Raw genomic sequence first — 18,998 nt, 5'->3', positions numbered from 1 at the left:
GTTTGCCATCAGTAGGGTTGGGGTCCCATCGCTACAGCCCAGTGGGTTTGGGAGGCTCCAGGAAGGTGTGTAAAGTGCTGGGATGTCAGGATCCTGGAGGCGCTGTCACCTCCGCCCTAGGGCCGTGTTCTGCACCCCCCTGCTGCTGGCTGAGTTTCTCCGTCCCTTGGCAATAAACAGACTCTTGTTTTCACAGCCGGTCGATCGCCCTCGTGTCATCACCCTGCCTGCTGGCTGGGCAGGGTAACTCCTGAGGTCACCACCCTCTCCAGCCTGCCTTGGGCTTGGAGAGTGAGGAGGAGGGTGAGGGACGTCTGCTGACCCTGAACATCCGCCATCCATTATCCCATCACTGAGAGCAAGTGAGTGGCATTTGGGTTCCTCGGTGTCTTCCCCTGCCTGTCTGGGGGAGAGACTATCTCCAAAGGGGGATTTCATTTGCAAACAGCCCCCAAGACCCCCTCACTCTGAGGCCAGGCAGGGGCTTCTCCAGAGCCGTCTCCAGTGTGTTTGGAAAGGTTCCAGCAATGGGGCTTCCCAGCCCTTCCCCTCCCAGCCCTTCCCTCCCAACCCTTCCCCAGGCTGAGAGTCTCTGAGCTGGGCCAGAACCTGTGAGCTGCTGAACCTGGAAATCAATGGGGAACGAGGAGGGCCCTGTGCTTCCTGTGCTGAGGGCCTTTGTGACTTTGATGTGAGGAATGGTTTCCCAGGGGAAGTCCGGACTCCTGGGTTCTGTTCCTTCTCTAGCCTGGGCGGGAGAGTGGCCTGGGACGACAGGAGGGGACTGTTTGTCCAGAGTAACCGATGGTCTTTGGGACTGACCCCATTGCTGGAAAAGGATGAGACTTCCTGGATATTGCAGCAGCAGGGATTATGAGGGGGAACGTTGGGAGCAGATCATGCAATGAACTCCTGCCCGTGTGTGTAGATGGCACTCCCTGCACTCCTGTGGGGGCAGAGGGGGCGGCTGTGGTTGGAGCAGGGAGGAGGAGGGACAGAAAAAGCCCATGAGTGAAAGGCTGCCTTGAGCCCAGACTCACCCCTGCTCCCCGCTCGGTTCCAGGATGGCCAGGCTCCTGCGGATGTTCAGGAGGAAGGCTCTGCAGGTGGCCCCAGAGCCTGAGGGAAGCAGCTGCCATCTTCCCAAGGGGCAGAGCAAGCCCTGCGTCCCCGCTGGCGGGGAAGCAGCTCCCGTCCAGGCCAGACGGTGGAAGTGCCCGGCCTTCTGGAAAAGGACCCCGGCTCCCGGCGCAGGCGCCGAGCTGGGAGAGGCCCCGACCAGGCCCCAGTGGAGCTGGCCCAGGCTGCGGTTTGGCAGACAGGACCCAGCCCAGGAGGGGCGCCGGGCAGGGTGGCTCTGGGGCTTGTTGTGTAGGCAGCAGCGGCCCCAGGAGCCCAGCCCTCGTTCCCATCAGGAGGCCTCGCCCTGCCTGGTCTCTGAGGACCTTCCAGCCCCCGCCGGCCAGGAGGGGGAAGGTCCCTGTCCCAGCACCGGCAGCTCAGCCTGGGACAGCGGCAGCACCTGGGCCTCTGGTAGCAGCCAGGCCGATGGAGGCCACTGCTTTGTTCCAGGTGAGGAGCCAGGCTGGGCTCCGGGAGGGGTGAGGACGGGATGTGAACACCCTGGGCCCAGACACTCTCCCAGTGATATGGGGGGGGGGTCCCCAGCCCAGGTGTCTGGCCTGAGCCCCGCGAACCCCACTGAGAGCAGCAGCCGTCACACAGCTGCCCCTTCCGCACGGGGACCTGGGGGTGGGGGTGTGAAGAGCTGCTGCCACTTTGGTCCTTGCTGCTCCGCGGCCGGGGGAATCGGCACCTCCCCTGGAGTCCTGGGCAGGGGAGGGGGGGCTCTGCTCTGGGCTACGGCAGCTGTTGGGGGCTGAAGGCATCCCTGAGAGGGAGGTTTGGGGCCCCATCTGCCCTGGGTGCCTGAGGTGGGAAGGGGGGTCTTGAATCCTGCTCTGCCCACCACGCCCCTGTCCTTCCCTCCCTGGTGCAGGGACCCCCCTGGATTTGGAGCAGGAGGAAGGGGTGGACGTGGCCAAAGATGAAGCTGCTCTCAAGGTCATCCGAGAGCAGCTCCAGTGCAGAGATAAGGTACAAATGTTCCCCACCTGGGCTGGAACCAAGATTGCCCTGTCCCTTCCCAGCATCCCCACCCCCTGCCCAGGGTCTTGTCCCTCCTGATCCACCACCCCTGATGGGGCCCTTTTACATCCATGATGTGGGACCCCCAAGATGGGGGTGTTTGTCCCACAACAGCCCAGGTCGTCTCCCCCCACAGGCACTGTCCCAGTTCCTGATCCTGCTTGTGTAGGAGTGGTGGGGGATTTGGACAATAGGCAGGTTCCCACAATCCCCCATTGAGGCCTGAGCCCTGGAGCTGGTTTGGGTGGGGCAGGAAGGTCCCTAGCTAACAGGTTCTCTCTCGCTATCCCCCACTCCCGGTGGGTCCAGGATGAGGGGCAGCAGCTCCTGTTCCTTCAGGCCATCTACCCCGCATGTCTGGCTGCACGTGAGAGAGGGGAGGACACGCTGGAGCCGCGCTGCTGCAAGGCGGCTGTGGTGAAGAGGATCGTGGTGAGTGAGACACGCCATACGGCAGCTGGAGGGAGGAGGGAGACATGGGATTGGCAGGGGTATGGCCAGGCTAATGGGTGGGGGCTGGGTGGTGTTGGAGGGGGCAGCAGAGGACAAGGATTGCTGGGGCTGAAGACTTGGGAGAAGAGAAGGGAGAAATTGTGAGATTGGTCAGTAGTGGGCAGGGGGGGAATTGTGTGGCTGGAGGGCAGCTGACAGTGGGGGCCAAGGAATCACATGGTCCCAGCTCGGTCATCGGGATGGGGCTGAATGGGGGCATTTTTGACAGGGAGGAGGAGAGAAGGGGATTGGGAGTGAGCTGGGCAGGAATCCGGTAAGGGGGACAAGTCGGATGGGCAGGAAGGAATCGGGGGAGCGGGAGGTGGTGGGGGATCCTGCTGGCCATGTGGGGCACTGGCTGTGTCATCTCCTCACTGGGAGGTGTCAGTCGGGCCTGAATCTTACACGCTCCTTTGTCTCTTTCGCGTCTCACAGGAGCTCATCGAGCAGCTTCCCGATGACTCGTCACCCAGCGCCGTCCTCGCCCACTCCCTGGCTGCAGTGGGCTACCTCTGGTACCGAGACAGCCCCACCCCCTCACCCCGCCGACTCCCCTAACCCCACTGCTGATCAGACCCAAGGCTGGGAGTCACCGTCACTGCCCCTCCCAAGTCACCTCCCAAGAATGGCGCCTCTGGCAGAGATGGTGGGGTGGGAAGATTCACTTTCTCCTGGCGGGGCTCTTCTTTTCACTCCCATCACATGACAGGGGCCTTGGGGAGGGGCTCACTCCCGGGCTCAGATACAGGAGGGGCAGCAGGCTCCAGTGAACAGGAGCTATTCCTGTCCTGCCACTGTCTGTCTGGGACGCCTTGGCCTTGTCATTCCCGAGCTAAGTGCCTCAGTTTCCATTCTCGCCAGCCTGTGCCTCTATCCCTGTGGCTTGGTGTCCGTGTTGGCGACAGTCCCACCCCCGTACTGCACAGTCTAATACCAGCTCCTCTCTCTTGCCAGCACCATGAAACCTGCCCTGGAGCCAGCCCTAGAGACCCACCTCTTGCGAGCTGCCCTTCACTCCGTCTTCACCCTGGGCACGGAGAAGGACACCACCGGCATCCAGGTACCTCCTCCTCCTCCATCCTCTTCCTCTTCCAGAGTAGTCCTTGGTCCCTGCTCCCTTGATTCGCTGGAGCTCCAGCTTTAGGGGTGGGGTAGCGGAGATGGAACAAGCTGCAGGGTTGGATCCTTCCCTCCAGCAGGGAAGAGATTACCCCTCCCTGGGGGATTGCTTTCTTTCTTTCTTTCTTTCTTTCTTTCTTTCTTTCTTTCTTTCTTTCTTTCTTTCTTTCTTTCTTTCTTTCTTTCTTTCATAAGCTGTGTTTTGCCCAGAAGCCCAGCTTCCATCCATAGCAACTTGGCTGTTTCATACTCTTCTGCCTACAAGGCCCTCTGCAGAGACCTGCTAAGCTCATGGATTAAAGGTCCAGGGGTCATCAATTCTTGCGAATTGCCTGCAGTGGGATGTGAAGGAGAGAGGCCGGGAGATGTGTTTGGGAGTCTCCCCAGTGCTTCCCAGAGACCCCCTCTTCCCATCCTGTGGCAGGTGTAGGCCCAGGTTCCCTAACTCTGACCCATGCTTTGCAGGCTCTGCACAAAGTCATCCCAGAGGTCCTGGATGCCATGCTGGGGAACCTGCTGGCAGAGTCCCCAGACACAGACAGGCTCCACTTCATCTTGGAGGTGAGCCCCATTTCACCTGAACTCTTTGGGAGACTGGTAAGGAGAGACTGGAAGATGCATTTTCTATTCTGTCCTCCTAGCTGGGTCCCCAGTGGGCCGTCCTTGGTTGGGGAGGTCAATGCAATGTAGTGTCAGGTCCTTCCCTCTTGAGGGACAGAGGAAGGAGCTGGGGCTCCAAGCCAGAGCTCTGCCTGGTTCTGCTGAGCACTAAGCACAGGGCTCCTGGCTGTCTTGGGGAGTGAGAGTCTGAAAACCCACCCTTCCCCCACCCCTTCAACACACAGAGCCCATCAGATTCGGGAGATGGTTCTCAGAGAAGAGGCACATGCTCCTTCCTAGAGAAAGAGGGGGAGCCCAGGGAATCAGCCCTTCCCTCTGATGTGCTCTGAAATTCCTGGGGGGATTGTGCTCTCAGTCACTCCCTACATCCCCCCAAGGATTTGCGTAGCAGGGAAGGGCCGAGGGTTCAGTCTTCTTTCTGGTGAACTGTTCAGGAATCAGGAGCTCTGGGAGGATGGGACCAGCCCCGACCCCGAACATTGTCCCAATCTAGAGAGACGCTGAGAAGTTGTGACCTGAAGGGTACAAGCTGCGTCCTGGGGGAAAGAATCCCCTTCCAAAGCTCTGCCATCAATGACTCAGCTATTTCCCCCTGCGCAGAATGTCTCAGGCCCCTGGGGCTGGGGGCATGGGGCTCATTTGCAAAGCAGGAGCAGCTGGCCATTGAGTCTGACCTGCCTCCTTTCCCCACAGCATGTCAACCTCTGGGTCGTGTCCAGGGTGTCGCAGGAGCGAGCCAGGGCTATCAGGAGCAGCACAGCCCTGCTGAGATACACAGTCACCCTCCCTGAGTTTGACGTAAGTGAGCTCCAAGCCCAGCTTGCTGGCTCCCGGCGGAGGCGGGCTGGCTCCAGCGGGCTGCAGGATCTGCTGCTGCTGCCGGGGCTGTGGGTTAGGAGTGTTCTTCATGGGGAGGCAGAGTCAGAGCAGGACTGAGCTAGGCTTATGTCAAGTTCTTCTTGTCCTGGTTCAGTGTTTTCCCTGGGCCATTAAGGGGACCATGCTCCAGCCCCTGCTTGGCATCCCAAAGCAGCTCCAGGCTCCCTTGGCAGCAGAGCAAATGAAGGGTCGATCTCAAGCTCCTCTCCTCAGCATCTCCTGCAGAGGGGCTAAGAGGAAGGAGCCCTCTGGCCCAGAGGGGACAGGGAGCTGAGAGGAAAATGCTGATGGAGTCCCCTCTGCTCTCCCTTCCATTAGATCTCAGCCGAGTTCCCTCAGATGGGTCACCATGTGGCCCAGCTGGCTCTATTGGTCAGCGATCCAGACAAGGACATCAGCCGGCAGGCCAGGGAGGGGACTTACCGGCTCTACCAACTGCTGCTCCGACAGAGGGGTAAGGAACCCAGCTGGGACACGGAACCCAATAGGGGACTGAGAGTGACCACAGGTGGATAATGGGACCCCAGACCATTTCTCTCAGACTGACCCCAGCCGGAGGACAAGTCTCTCTCTGCCTCTGTTCTTCTCCACTCCACTGTGCAGCCACCAATGGGATTGGAAGGACACAGAAACTGCAACCAGAATGAGGAGAAAAGTCTCTCTCTCTCTCTCTCTCTCTCTCTCTCTTCCAGGCCTGACCATACATGAGGCGGAAGATCTCTGGTGCTATGACTGGCACCAGGACAGCAGGCTCTTGGGCTACAAGAACACAGCCAGAGTGGGGGAGGTAAGGGCACTGTGCCAGGGCATGACACAGCTCAGGGAGTGGGGCTGGCTGGGTTCCCTGCAGTGGATGCCTCCTGGAGACAGGAAAAGAGCCTGCTCCTTATTTCCAGCTCAGAGTTCCTCATCCAGCAACCAGTGGGACACGCTGGTGCTAAAGGTCCCACACTGGGACTGAGCCAGGAGTCTCCTTGTCCTTGTCAGGCTGCAGGTTGGATTCCCCTTGAAGAAACCAAGGAGCTGCAGAGGCCATTCCCAGCGAGGAGAGAAATCACTAAGCTGCGGGGAAGAGACCTTTGGTCTGTCAGCTCCAACCCCCTCCCCCCGTAACAACACACGCACACTCCTCTAGCCACTGAGGTGCAGGAGATCTCTCTGTTGGAAGCAAGACAGGGTCCCCTGTCGTCTCTGTGCCCTGCACAGCAGAGTAGGCCTGCTCACACACATTAGAGATCCATTTCCAGCCTATCCTGGCCCCTGCCATAAATTGCCTTCCTGAAAGAGCCACTGGAGGCTTTGGTCCCTCAGCATCTGCCACCTTTTAATAAAGGGGCTTCCCTGAGCCCTGGGACCCTGAAAGCCTCCTGGGGAATGAACTGCCTTGGCCACAGCAGCTCTCTTCCCCGCCCTTTGGGGCACTAGACGCCATTTTAACCGCAAGGACTTGGAGGCTGGCTCTGGGCAATCTACTTGAGCCTCATGTCCTCTTGGTTTTAGGTCTTTGGAAAATTCTTCTCCGTCGGGCAGAGAAGATCCTTCGTACAGACAGCATTGCTGGCCATCCACAACCCCCTGCTGCGTGTCAGCCAGGCTGGGCTGGTGCTGGTCTACTCCCTCCTGGGGGAAGCCCAGCAACTGATGGGGGACACAGTAAGCAGCTGCAATCGACTCAGAAGCTTGGGGTGGGGCCCAGGGCCTCCTTCCCATCCTCTCGCCATTCGCTGGCCTGGTAGCAAGGAGCCTAGTAAGGACTTCTGGCCTTCATGGACTTCTGTTCTTAGGATGTGGTGCTCTGCTATCACTCCTGGGAAGGACAGTTGAGTCCCCTAAGTGCCCTCTGGGAACCTTTCCTGCCCCACAGAGCTGCACCCATTTCCCCATGGCCTAGTGTCCATGTCACCCAAGCCACCATCGAGAGTTGCTCCCATCCCTGGCAGCCTGGGAGGCCAAGGACTGACTGGTGATGGTGACTGACTGAGGCACATGGGTGTGGGAAGCTGGTTTTGCTGCTGGTAGGGCTGGACCCACTCTTGAGATATTGGGAGGATTCAGTCGTCAGGGGCTGCTGACTTGTCCCGTTCCCCAGGGCTGCCATCCTGTGGTTTCAGCTTTTGTCACTGGGGTGTCTTGGGGAAAGGTCTCAAGCTCTCCCCATCCCACTTCACTGCTGCCAGAATCCCTCCCTCCCCCCGCCACCCTTCTAGAGCCCCCTCCCTGCCCTACCTGGGTGGGGATGGAGGTGGGGGTGGAGGAGAGGGTTCTCCGAACTTGAGCGGTGTCCCCAGGTGGGTTGGAGGTGGAACAGCTGTCAGGGGCACTGATGGGGAAGTGGCAGGAGCTCACCCTACAAGGAGGGGGGTTGGCACTGGAGGTCACTAGAGAGGACAGCAAGCCTCCATCCTGGGGGTCAGGAGGGTGAATCCACCACTCAGACATGAGCAGCTGCTGGGTGGAAAAGATGGTGCTGGTTCCAGGTGCCCTTCATCCTCCCTGATTCCTGGGGAGTGTCTCAGTCTCTGACATGTTCTCGTTCCCCTGCAGCATGAGGATGTCACAGCCAAGGTCATGGGCCAGCTTCACATGATTCGGCACTTGCGCCAGATGCCCGAGGCGCTGCAAGGGCTGTGGCTCATCTGATGCTCTTCAAGGTTCCCCTCCCTGTTCAGCAAGTCCCACTCCCTGCTGCAGGTACTGCTGTGTCTCACTATAAATGGGGGGCGAGTGGAAGCGGAAATGGAGGCCCCTGGCACTCTCTCCCCTCTCTGTGGAGCTGTGTCCTTTCCGCGGCCCCCCGAATTCCTTCATCTGGGGTAGGAGCTCTTTCCCTCACACCCATATCCCTCCCCTCTTTCCTTGATCTCACCCCCATCCCATTTCCCGTGCTCCCAGGCAGAGATCTGCCTTCCCCATATGGTGCAAAAGGACCTTTGTGTCAGGGCTACAGACTGTCTGCCCAACTGAAGCTCAGGAAGCTCCACATTTGAGGAGGTGAGGATGGGACAGAGGCTCCGGGCTAGCTTCATCTCCTGCCCTTTATTCTTCCTTTGGCCCTTCTCTGGGCTCTCAGAGTCTGACATGAAGAGGAGCCTCCTCCCCGCATGTCTTCTAGGCCCTGGCATGTGTGATAGCCTCCCAGATGGGTGCAGTCAGAAGCTGAAGCACCTCAGGGAGCTGTGGGGACAGGTCCCTTGTCCTAGGAAGCCAAGCAGTGGTAGTTCTCAAAGAGGCTGAGAGGGAAGAGCCCACTCCCTCTTGGAGGTAAGAGCCATTGACTTCTTTGGGCAAAATGGGTTTCTTGGGGGAGAAATGGGATCCCTGCTGCATAGCCTGGCTGGGAGCTTCCCCCATCCCTGGGACAGAGACATCTTCATCAATGTGCCACCCTTGTTTTTTTCCAAGCAAGAGACTCCCTAGAGAACTCCTCCTCAAACCTGTTCTCCTGGGAGCGTTTCTGGGAGGAGGCTCCCGTCCCTCAGTCTCCAACTCCATCATGCAGTCTCTTTCACCTAACATCTCCGCTCTCCAGCTCCACTTGCCGCAGCAGGACAAACGGACCTTCAGCTCCTAGAGAACAGACTCTGACCTCCTTCTGATCAGCAATGGGGTTTCACCATCCCCTCAGCAAACCTGTCAGCCGGGCTGGACCGGATTGGAAGGAGGAGGGTATCTAACAGGGTGGCTTGGCCTATGGCTGCCTAGCCTGGGGCTAGGCCAAATTGATGACCAAGTGAGCCCCACCTGAGAGGAAACAAGGGAAAACAGCAGCAAAACTCCAGAAGCAGAGCGAGCTGTTCAGTCGATGGCCTTGGGCCAAACCCTGGAGTCCAGGGTAGGACTGGCTTCTCTCACCATCCCTAAGGAAGGGGACATAGAAGACCATAGAAACCCAAGAAGGGCAGGCCGAACCGAAATCAGGCTGAGGAAGAACTCCCCACGAGGGTGGAAGGCTTTGTTTCTGTTCAAGACATTTTGGGACTTTGTTTGCAAGGAGCACGACCCAGGAAGGAGTGGAGTAAAGGACAGTCACCTGGTTGGAGGGCTGAGTTCCCAGCCAACAAACTGCAAGAGTGAGTATGAGCGGGGTTGCTAGCCCAGCGAGAAAGCAATGACACGAGGCCTGGCCAGCATCTAGCGGTGAGTGAACTCTGGTACACACCCAAAGTGGCTGTGTCTAGAGCCCTGTGTAGGCTCTTCTGTGGGAAGTTCCCATGGGTCAGTGGGGCCTGAATCTCTCCTGCTCCTTTGGTCTCTTTGGGCTTCCCACGAGATGTCTGGTGAACTGCCCTTGGACTCTGGGCCCAGCACCGCTCAGAAATTATTCGCTACCTTCAGAGAGACAGGGCACAGCTCAGCCTGTTGGGTAGGCTGGAGACCCACACTTCACTCGAACACACAACACTGAGGTGGTTTGGGAAGCATAGTAACAAAGAAGAGATTTAAGTGATACTAAGCAAGAGAAAGAGAGACATTTCAAAGAGAGAAACAAAGCACAGCACACTTTGTAGTGACTAAAACTGAATCTTAACAAGTCACAATCTTTGCCTTAGCAGTTTCCAGACTAACATCTCAGCTTTCCTAACAGACCTTCTTTCATGTCCCTGTAGGGTAGAAAACTTCTCTGTCGAATCTGCTGATTTGATTGCTTCGTCTTCTGGTTTCAGACCCTCTGTTCTCCTTCTGGGGTGCCTGGACCCTGATTGTAACATCTCTCTGGCCCAGCCTCTTACACAGATGTGTGCTGCAGCCAGCCCAGCGCAGGGAGCAGTGGGGACAGATGATCTCCTCCTGTCAGACCAAGCAACAGGGGTCCCCTTGAGGCTTAGATGGAAGATCCCAGGCATCTCCTGGAGGTAAGAACCGTCCACTCTTTTGGGCACTTGGGGCTGTTGCAAGAAAGAGGGGGCTCCTGTTCCATAGCCTATTTGTCCTCATGACTGTGTTTTTTTCTTCTCAGAGGATGCCCCTGGAGACTGTTTCGTGCAGAAGGTTTGATCGGGGAGAGATCACTCACTGTCCTGACCCATGGGTCATTAACCCGGGTCTGCAGGGTTCCTGGGAGCAGCCACCCTCCAGCACGCCACATGGAAGCCTACGAAAAACTGCTTACCTAGGACTGATGAAGTCCAGACCCAGTTTGAGGCTCCTATTGGCAGAGTCCCAGAGCAGCTAATCGGCCCCCGGGACCTCCTTAAACCAGCAGCAGGAAGAAGAAGCTGTCTGAACAGCCGAGCTCCTCCCCGGCTCTGGACCGTGTGTTGGCTGTTCCTGCTCCCACTCCCCAGGCTTGATTTCCTGGCATCCGGACTCAGGGTGACTCACCTGACTTGAGGTTCTGAACACAATTTGGTCTTTTGCTTCTGCTCTTCCAGTGTCCTGACCCAGCTGACTCTCGACTCCTGTCTTGTGAGTGTGGACTCTGCCTCTGACCACGAGGTCTGGCTGCCCATGACCCGGCCATGACACTGATTTTTCTTCAATTCCTCCAATGCCCTTTTCTGCTCTCCAGCTCTGCTCTCCCAGCAAGACACATCGATCCCTTGGCTCCCAGAGTCCTGCTTGCCTGCTAGTCAAGGGCTCAGGGGGAGTGTTTGTCTTGCCCCCTCCCCAACCACAGCTGCTTGTCCTCGGGGACTCTCCCTAGCGCAGAGGAGAATCTGTCCTGGCAGCAATTCAGGAAGTCACAGAAGGGACGGTCTGCTCAGCTCCCTCTGCAATGCCACTGCCCGAGACCATTACGAGTGGGTGCCCAGTGACTGCGCCGGCAGCTCCTTGAGAGACTCCTGGGGGCAGGGTAGTCGTGTTTCACGGTGACCGCGGGAAGCCATGCGAAGAGGGCGGCATTGAGGAGACTCTCCTGCTGTCCCAAAGGGTTTCTGTTCTCCTGCACGGTCAGACCGTGGGGCCAGGTTGGAGAATGGGGAAGAGCTGGTTGGTGATGAGTCGGAGGATTCACCATACAGGTGGCAGCAGCTGCAGATCCTGGAGTCCCTGTGGTCGGGTTACCATGTGTCCGGAGTTTCCCGGACATGTCCGGCTTTTGGGGTTCTAAATCGCCCTCCGGGAGGAATTTGTAAAATTCTGAAAAGGTCCAGGATTTCCCTCCCAATGCAGCACTCTGGGGGCGGAGGGGGAGCTGCACACTCTGCGGGGGAGCACGGCACTGTGTCTGGCTCCGCACCGCAGACACACTGCTCTGAGCAGCAGGGTACGGGGGCTGGGGGGGCTGGAGAAGGGGCATGGGGTCCCAAGGGGCAGTCAGGAAACAGGGAGCAGGAGGGGTTGGATGGGTGAGGGGTTCTGGGGGGAGCCGGTCAGAGGGTGAGCATATGAAGAGGGGTCGGGGGAGTCAAGGGATAGGGAGCGGGGGGGGGGGGGGGGGTTGGACAGGGCAGAGGTTCGGGGGGGCAGTCAGGGGCAGGGAGCAGGGGGGAATAGATGGGTTGGGGGTTCTGTGGGGGCAGTCAGGGGACAGGGAGTGGTTGGTTGGGTGTGGGAGAGCCGGAGGTCTGTCAGGGGGCGGGGGTGCGGATAGGGGGCAGGGCAATCAGGGGACAGGTAGGGGGTGGAGTTCTAGGGGGGCAGTTAGGGTGGAGGGGTCTAAGGAGGGGGCAGTTGGAGACAGGGAGGCTTAGATAGAGGGCAGGGTCCTGGGAGGGGGTGATCAGGGGACAAGGAGCAGGGGGGTTTGGATGGGTTGGCGGTTCTGTGGGGGGCAGTCAGGGGGCAGGAAGTGGGAGGGAGTAGATAGGGGGCAGGGCTACAACTCCCCCCCCACCCTCGAAGTGTACTCTTTTTTGAAAGTTCAAATATGGTAACCCTACCCTATGGGCCCAGCCGCCACTCCTGAGAGTTCAGGCGAACCTCCCCCTGTTCTCAGGGAGTCTTTGGCTTTGGCGGCTGGGCCTGCCTGCCGAGACAGAGGACTCAGTGTTTCCATCCGGCTGCTCAGGTGCCAATGCAGACACCCAAAGATGTGAAGAATGGAAGCGAAAGAGCAAAGCTGGACCCTGCGCTGAGCTCCTGCCATCAAGTGAGCCCAGCCTGGGAGAGAGGAGGGAAAGCTCCAAGGTGGCTGGTGGCTGCAGGAATACAGGGGAGGAGAAATAAATAATTCATAATGAATCCTACGGGCTTTGTCTTGTGTGGTGAAGGGTTTCAAATGGGTCTAGTTACGATCACATTCAACTTTACAATCGCTGTGTCTCATTGAAGGGCAGGTCTAGAAAGGTCAGAGGTCATTCGAGGAGCTTCAAGTCTCAGATTCTGTCCCTATTGCCTGCTTTGACCAGCTGATCTCAACCCAACACCTCCCTCAGGTGGTCGCAGTGGTGAGCGCTTTCCCTCTTTTTCTGGATTAGCCGCCAGCATGGGGACAGGATACATGTGGCCAAGGAAATGGAGAGGCATGGGGGTCACGTGCAGAGGCATGCAGATAACTTGCAGAGTTGCCTGTTCATGCAGTTCCTATGGGGGAACTACGGTAGGGTACCGTGCACTCCGGGGCACCATTTCCAATTTTGGTGGTGGTGGGGAGGATAATTTCACCCTGATTCCAGGGGCTACTTAGGCACCTGAAAACTCTAGTGTTTTGACAGATAACTTAGCAATGAGCTGACAGGAACACTTGCCAGACTGCTTTCTGGGGAAGACAGCTAGAAGAATGGATCCAGGGAATGGTTCTGTAGCTCTGAGCTGTTTGGACACTTTCAGGGAACATTCCCGATGAGAGACAGAGGTCCCCAAAGTTATTCTGGGTAACCCTGAGAGACTTATGGAAAACTAGCAGATCCCACATCTCTGCTGTCACTTTGCACGGACAAACTCGGACTGTCCGAACCTGTTCATGTATTTTACCTGCTTTAACCTCTCAAGAACTTTCACATATAAAAGAAAGAAAAGACATAGTTACACCGATATACGGCCGTAGCGTAAACCCGACCTCAGAGTTGTCCCATTGAAATGGAATTATTCACAGCAGTAATTAAAGTTAAACATGCATGTAAGTGTTTCCAGGACCAAGGAAACCTGGCCCAAACAATGCATCACGAAAAATAAACTCATCTTGTTATACAATAATAGAGCTGGTTCAAAAGGGTTTTACACTGACAATGCAACCTTTTAACTAAAAATGCCACTTTGGATTACATTGATCATTTGAAAAAAGTTCCCTCTTTAAAAAAAACATTTTGGATTTCTCTGCCCACTTGAGAGAGAACATGGAGTTTTTCCCACCAAAATGAAACAAAAATTTGATAATTAAAAACATTTCCAAATAAGTTTGAAGAATATGGGGGAAAGGGGGGAGGAAGTGGTTTCTTCTTCAATTTTCATGACCCTCCCCACCCCCGCCATTTTTCACCAGTTCTAATTATGAATAAATATCTGTCTGTCCATGAATGATAAATATGTCTGCTCCTGAAACATTTACAAACAATGGCTCTCATCAGGAGCAGTGAGGTCACATTACGCAGAGAAACACCCAGGCCTGCAGGGTTCACATTCTCCAAGACATAAACCGCCCCAGGACGGGAATGTCACACACAACACAGCGTGACTGGCCCGGGTTGGTTAGGTGCATGTTTTGCTGTTGCTGTCAAATTGTGGTGTTTTGAGGGGCGGGGGGAGTTATATTTGAAATGAGTTCTTCATCCTCTCCCACTCTCATCCAGGGGTGCCGGAACAGGGGAGACCAGGGCCCACCACTTTTTACTGGCCATAAGTGTGAGCGACTGGATGATGGGGGAGAGAAGGGAGGGGCGGGGGGCAGTGTTTTGGGGGCAAGGGGCGGCATGAAGTGGGAGCTCAGGGAGAAAGGCGGTGTGAAGGGGGGCCTCAGGGAAAGGGGTGGTTTGAGGGGGCAGGACCTCGAGGAGAAGGGGTGGCACAGGGGCTGGGCCACAGTTTGGGTGCCAGCAGCCCCCCCCACTTTTAGGAAGCTTTTGCCCATCCTGCCCTCATCCTTGCAGTAAGAAAACTTTGAGCAACAAGGAGACTTAGAGACCCACAATATAACTGCCAAAATCCTCACCTGCCCCTCGAGCTGGGCAAACAGAATTTTTTGGTCCCTAGCAATTCCAAAAAAGAGATGGAAAAAAACGGTTTCAGGTTGAACAAAATTAACATTTTTCCAAATTTTTGATGAACCAAAAAGCTTTAAAAAAAAAAAAAAGAGCCAGGAACATTTCAAGGGTTGTAACTTTTTGAATTTTTAAAATAAAATTGAAGGACATTTTTAAACAAAAAATTGTTTCAAACTGAAAAATCAAAATGGTTTGTTTGGAAAGCGTCTAAACGAAATGCTTCGACTTTTTAAGAACTGTGGGGAGGGTCTGGACGTGAGCAATTCAGCAGACCGGATACGAATTCGCAATCAGGTCTCCTTCCCCATTCTCCAGGGCTGGGTCTCGATTCCTGTTTCTGGTTCCCTGGGCCTGGTCCCCGTCCCTGTCACACACTGCGGGGAGCTCCGATTCCTGGGAATCCTGCCGACTTCCAGGCTGCGGGGAGGGATGAGTCAGCAGCTTCCTGAAGACGAGTTGCGAGTCGGCAAACACTTTCCCTCTACCTTTCCAAAACCCACATCGGTACAGTAAGATTATCACCCCCACCACTGCCACCACTCCACGCACCATGAGACGATTCCAGGACGCTGGCTCTGAAACAAAAGCGAGAGAAAGGCCCCATGGCTAAGGGAGTCCGTTAAATCATCCCACTGCTGCCATGAGGATCCCAGAAGATGAAGACGTTCCTGGGATACAGGATGAGCTGAGCTGAGTCATGTGCACATGGGCACCACTCAGAGCAGCGGGAATGAGATCTCCAGGCTCATTATCCCCATCGGCCAACCTGACGCAGGGAGAAAGGTGAGCCCGGCAAAGCAGCCCCTGTTCCAGAGTCTGGAAACTGTGATTTTTAAGATGCTCCCTCAAGTCTTAAGGTTAGAGGGGATGGTTAGGATCATCTCCTTCAGCATCTCCTGAAGCGTGGGGAAGGGCTAGCCATGGTGGGAAGGGTGGGGTTTGAAGACGTATCCATGAAAATGGGGGGTGGGGTCGCTAACACATTGCTGACGGGTGAGGGGGACGATTGGTTTCTTTGCCTTGAGGAGGGGGCTCAGCTTTTAAAAGTTTTGGGAAGAATAATTTAGTCTGAGCCCTGGCATAACCCAGGCCAGAGAACGTCGCCTACTGATTCCTGCACCCAGGCCAGTGATTTATGGCACTGACTTGGCATTGAGAGGGATTTTATCATAGGATGAAATCCAGCTGCAGAAGGGAAAGGGCATTAGAAGCTGAAAGACCCCAGAAGTGGCTCTGGTTTTCTACTCGAAATAACCACCGGGGGCTGATTTTCCCCGGCCCAGCGCCTTGCAGTCATGCACCCAGTGCCTAGTCAGTTTGGTGTGCAGGCAGGCTCCCAAATCCAGACAGTGGCACGTCACATCCACTTTGCCCTGGAGTCAGGGACTGCCCTGAGCGCCCATCCTGCAAACACTTACGCACCTGAGCCCTCCCACTGCGATCCAAGGCTACTCCTACGGATGGAGTTAAACACGTGGCTAAAGCATTTGCAGAGGTTCCAGAGAGCTGAGGCTCTGTGTAAAAGGAACATTACTTCAGTTATTCCAATCTTGGGTTGATGAGATGCTCCTGCCCGCCCCCTCCCTTCACAGCTGAGTCTCCCACCCAGTGGAATTCTCCATGGAACTTCCCACTCCGAGACCCTGGACACTGTGGCCAGCGCTAGCTGTCCCTCTGGCCCAATCCCATGCTTCAGGACATAGTCTGAATGCCACCGAGGTCAGTAATTAATTCCCCACCTGCATTTACAGCATGTTAAAACTAGCCATGTATGTTACAGCGGGTTCTTGCTTTTCCTGGAAGCATCAGATATTGTCCCCTGGGCTGGATCAGACAGGACAGCAGCCTGAAATGCCCTACGGCATTGGCTTGAACTCAGACTGACTCTGTGGAAAACAGGCTACAGCTCCCTTTAAAAAAAAATAAAATAAAAAATTAATTCATAAGGAAGACTAGAGGTAAAATTTCCCAGTGCACTTAAGTCACTTTGATGCTTTTGAAAATTGTGCCCTCTAAAATCAGCCCCGATCCCTCTAGCGGCCACTCCTGTAAGCTGTCAAGTTCTGGCCCATTCCTGTAAGTTTGGGTTTGTGGCGTGTTTAATACAAGCCGCATTACATGCCACAAAGAACCCTGGGGGGTAAATTTTGAAATACAACAAGAAAAACAGGAAGAGGAGAAATATGCTCCACACATGCAAGTTGATCAAGTTCGTGTTGTCACAGGAAATTTAACTTGTGTGTCCGAACCATACAACATTACTGCTGCACTCATATTGGTTTTGCATCTCATTATTTTTAAATAGCAAAGAGAAAAAAATAATGGGCCATCTGGGCTTTGAGTTTTACCAACTCTCCACAGCAGAAGATTGGGGTTCTCCATTGCCTTATGCCTGGGTCTGAATTCTCAGCAGTGCCAAGTTTTCACTTGGCTCAGCAGAGAGGGATGGGAAAAGGGGGCTTGAAGTCACCCTTTTGTTCCCCCATGCTTCGGCTGGCTGGTGCTTGAAATAGCACCTGACATAAAACTTAGAGCACCGTTGAGGCTGCTCTAAGTTACACTGGCTGTCGTGGCAGCAGTTCTGAGCCAGCATCATGCACCACACTCTCTTTGCTACCACACCACATCCCCAGACTAAAGATTGGGAGGAGGCAGGTGACATAGGGAGACACACCAGCTTTGTGCAACCGAAGAATTTCTAAGCTGCCCCTTATGGGCAGTTGGCATGAGGCCCAGGATCAAACTCCTTGTGCCGTGATGGGTGGGTGAGGGAAGAGTTCTGGGCCCCAATCCAGCCTTACCCTGATCCTGGTGTGTGTCATTTACACTAGTGCCTGCAGTTCTTTTGGTATTTCATGCTCACTTTGCATCAGTGTAAAGGTGACACAAACAAAGCACAAGGCGACAGAGCGTCCAGACCCCGCCCCCCCCCCCACACTGATCGCTTTAACTAGAAGTTTCAATTGCAACCAAAATTGTGGAGAGATTTAAAAAAACAACAACCCAGAATCAGAGGAGCTCTGGTAATCAAGTGATCCATCCCCTGTCACCCATTCCCAGCTTCTTGAAAATATAGACTAGGGAAACCATCCCTGCCCATGCTAGCTAATAGCAGTTGAGGGACCTGTCCTTCATGAACTTATCTAGTTCTTTTTTGAACCCTGTTATAGTCTTGGCCTTCACAACATCCTCTGGCAAGGAGTTCCACAGGTTGACTCTCCATTGTGTGAAGAAATACTTCCTTTTGTTTCTTTTAAACCTGCTGCCTATTAATTTCATTGGGTGACCCCTGGTTCTTGTCTTATGAGAAAGAGTAAACAACACTTCCTGATTTACTTTCTCCACATCAGTCATGATTTTATACACCTCTATCGTATCCCCCATTAGTCATCTCTTTTCCAAGGTGAAAAGTCCCAGTCTTATTAATCTCTCCTCATACAGAAGCTGCTCCACGTCCCTCATCATTTTTCTCATCCTTTTCTGTACTAATGGAGGCAGTGAGGCCTAGAGTGCTGGACTCGGAGTCCCGTTGCTGTGGGAAGTGTCTGTACTGAAGGGCTGCAGCAGCTATCGTGTTTTAAGTGCAGACAGAGCCTGAGCCATAAAGCAGGTTCCTTCCCACCTACTCCCTTTGCAGAAAACACCCCCTCGGTTTAAACACCGACAGAATCCTCATGCAAAGCGATTTCTTCTCTAGGCCATCTACAAGCCTCTCTCCTTGCAACTTGAAGAAAGCTGAATGGTTGACAAATGTTTTTAAGATGCTGCTGCTTACTTCCGCCTAGCACCTGTTTCTTTTAACGGTGCACCAGCCTGTCATGCAATGACCTTGCTAAAGCGGTTACAAATTCCAGAAACCCGTTAAATATAATACTTAGATGAATTGGACTGTTAAGTAAATTATTTGACTGTGACTAAGCAACTCCCTCACCGAACCCAGACAAACAGGAGTTGCCTGTCTGAGAGCATTCAGAAGAATGGACTGACTTCTTTTTTTAATGATGGAGAATTGAACGGGACTTTCCCAGCTGAGTGCTCTGACAACAGGGCTGGGTTAGGATGGCCCCTCTGCCATTTTGCATGGAGCAAGGCAGGTACCTAACTTATTCCTGCAAGATATGACTTAAGCAGCATCTAAATCACCTGACTGCAAGAGAGGGGTTTTCTCAGGATCACAAGCCACAACAAGCATCGAACACAGAGAGGGGCAGGGCTTAGGACACACCCCTCTCATCAACATCTCCCATTGGCTAGCATAGGTGGCTCCCCCCCAGAGCATGCTGGGTTTTGGGGATCACAGTTTTCTGCCCCTGAACTCATCCCCTTAATTGACACTCTGCACTCGCGTTGAGAGGCCCCAAACACGGCTCCTCAATCAGCCAAGGGCTTGTCCTTGGCCATAGCCAACTCTGCTGTGCCAGCTCCCCGTGGTCCATTTTTGGCCAATTGTGGCCCAAGCCCTCAGGCCACCTGAGAAGATCTGGAACAACTGGACACTGCCCTCAAGCTCACTCTGATGTCAGTGGGACCTGGGACGGGCGTGTGAAATTCAGGCTGGGAGGAGAGAGGCTACTGGGGAAGGAAATCTCCCATCACAAGCTACTTCCCATCCCCTTTGGTCTCATCACGAGCTTCCTCCTCAGCACCGGAGGTCCC

General features: G+C 55.0%; 1 protein-coding gene and 1 long non-coding RNA gene across 2 annotated transcripts in view; one reads left to right on the top strand and one right to left on the bottom strand.

Moving 5' to 3' along the window:
• LOC140898051 (butyrophilin subfamily 1 member A1-like) overlaps positions 1-18,998 on the bottom strand; it is a 179,779-nt gene that overhangs the window by 74,042 nt on the left and 86,739 nt on the right. The window lies entirely within an intron of this gene.
• Positions 1,525-2,532, top strand: LOC140898091 (uncharacterized). The gene is made up of 3 exons (XR_012154912.1): positions 1,525-1,572; positions 2,000-2,097; positions 2,458-2,532. It is a non-coding gene; the product is annotated as an uncharacterized lncRNA (long non-coding RNA).

The sequence above is a fragment of the Lepidochelys kempii genome, chromosome 14 (genome assembly GCF_965140265.1).
Source record: "Lepidochelys kempii isolate rLepKem1 chromosome 14, rLepKem1.hap2, whole genome shotgun sequence".
Taxonomy (NCBI): domain Eukaryota; kingdom Metazoa; phylum Chordata; order Testudines; family Cheloniidae; genus Lepidochelys; species Lepidochelys kempii.
Note: the sequence above shows the minus strand (reverse complement) of the source record. Positions and strands in the feature narration are given on the sequence as shown.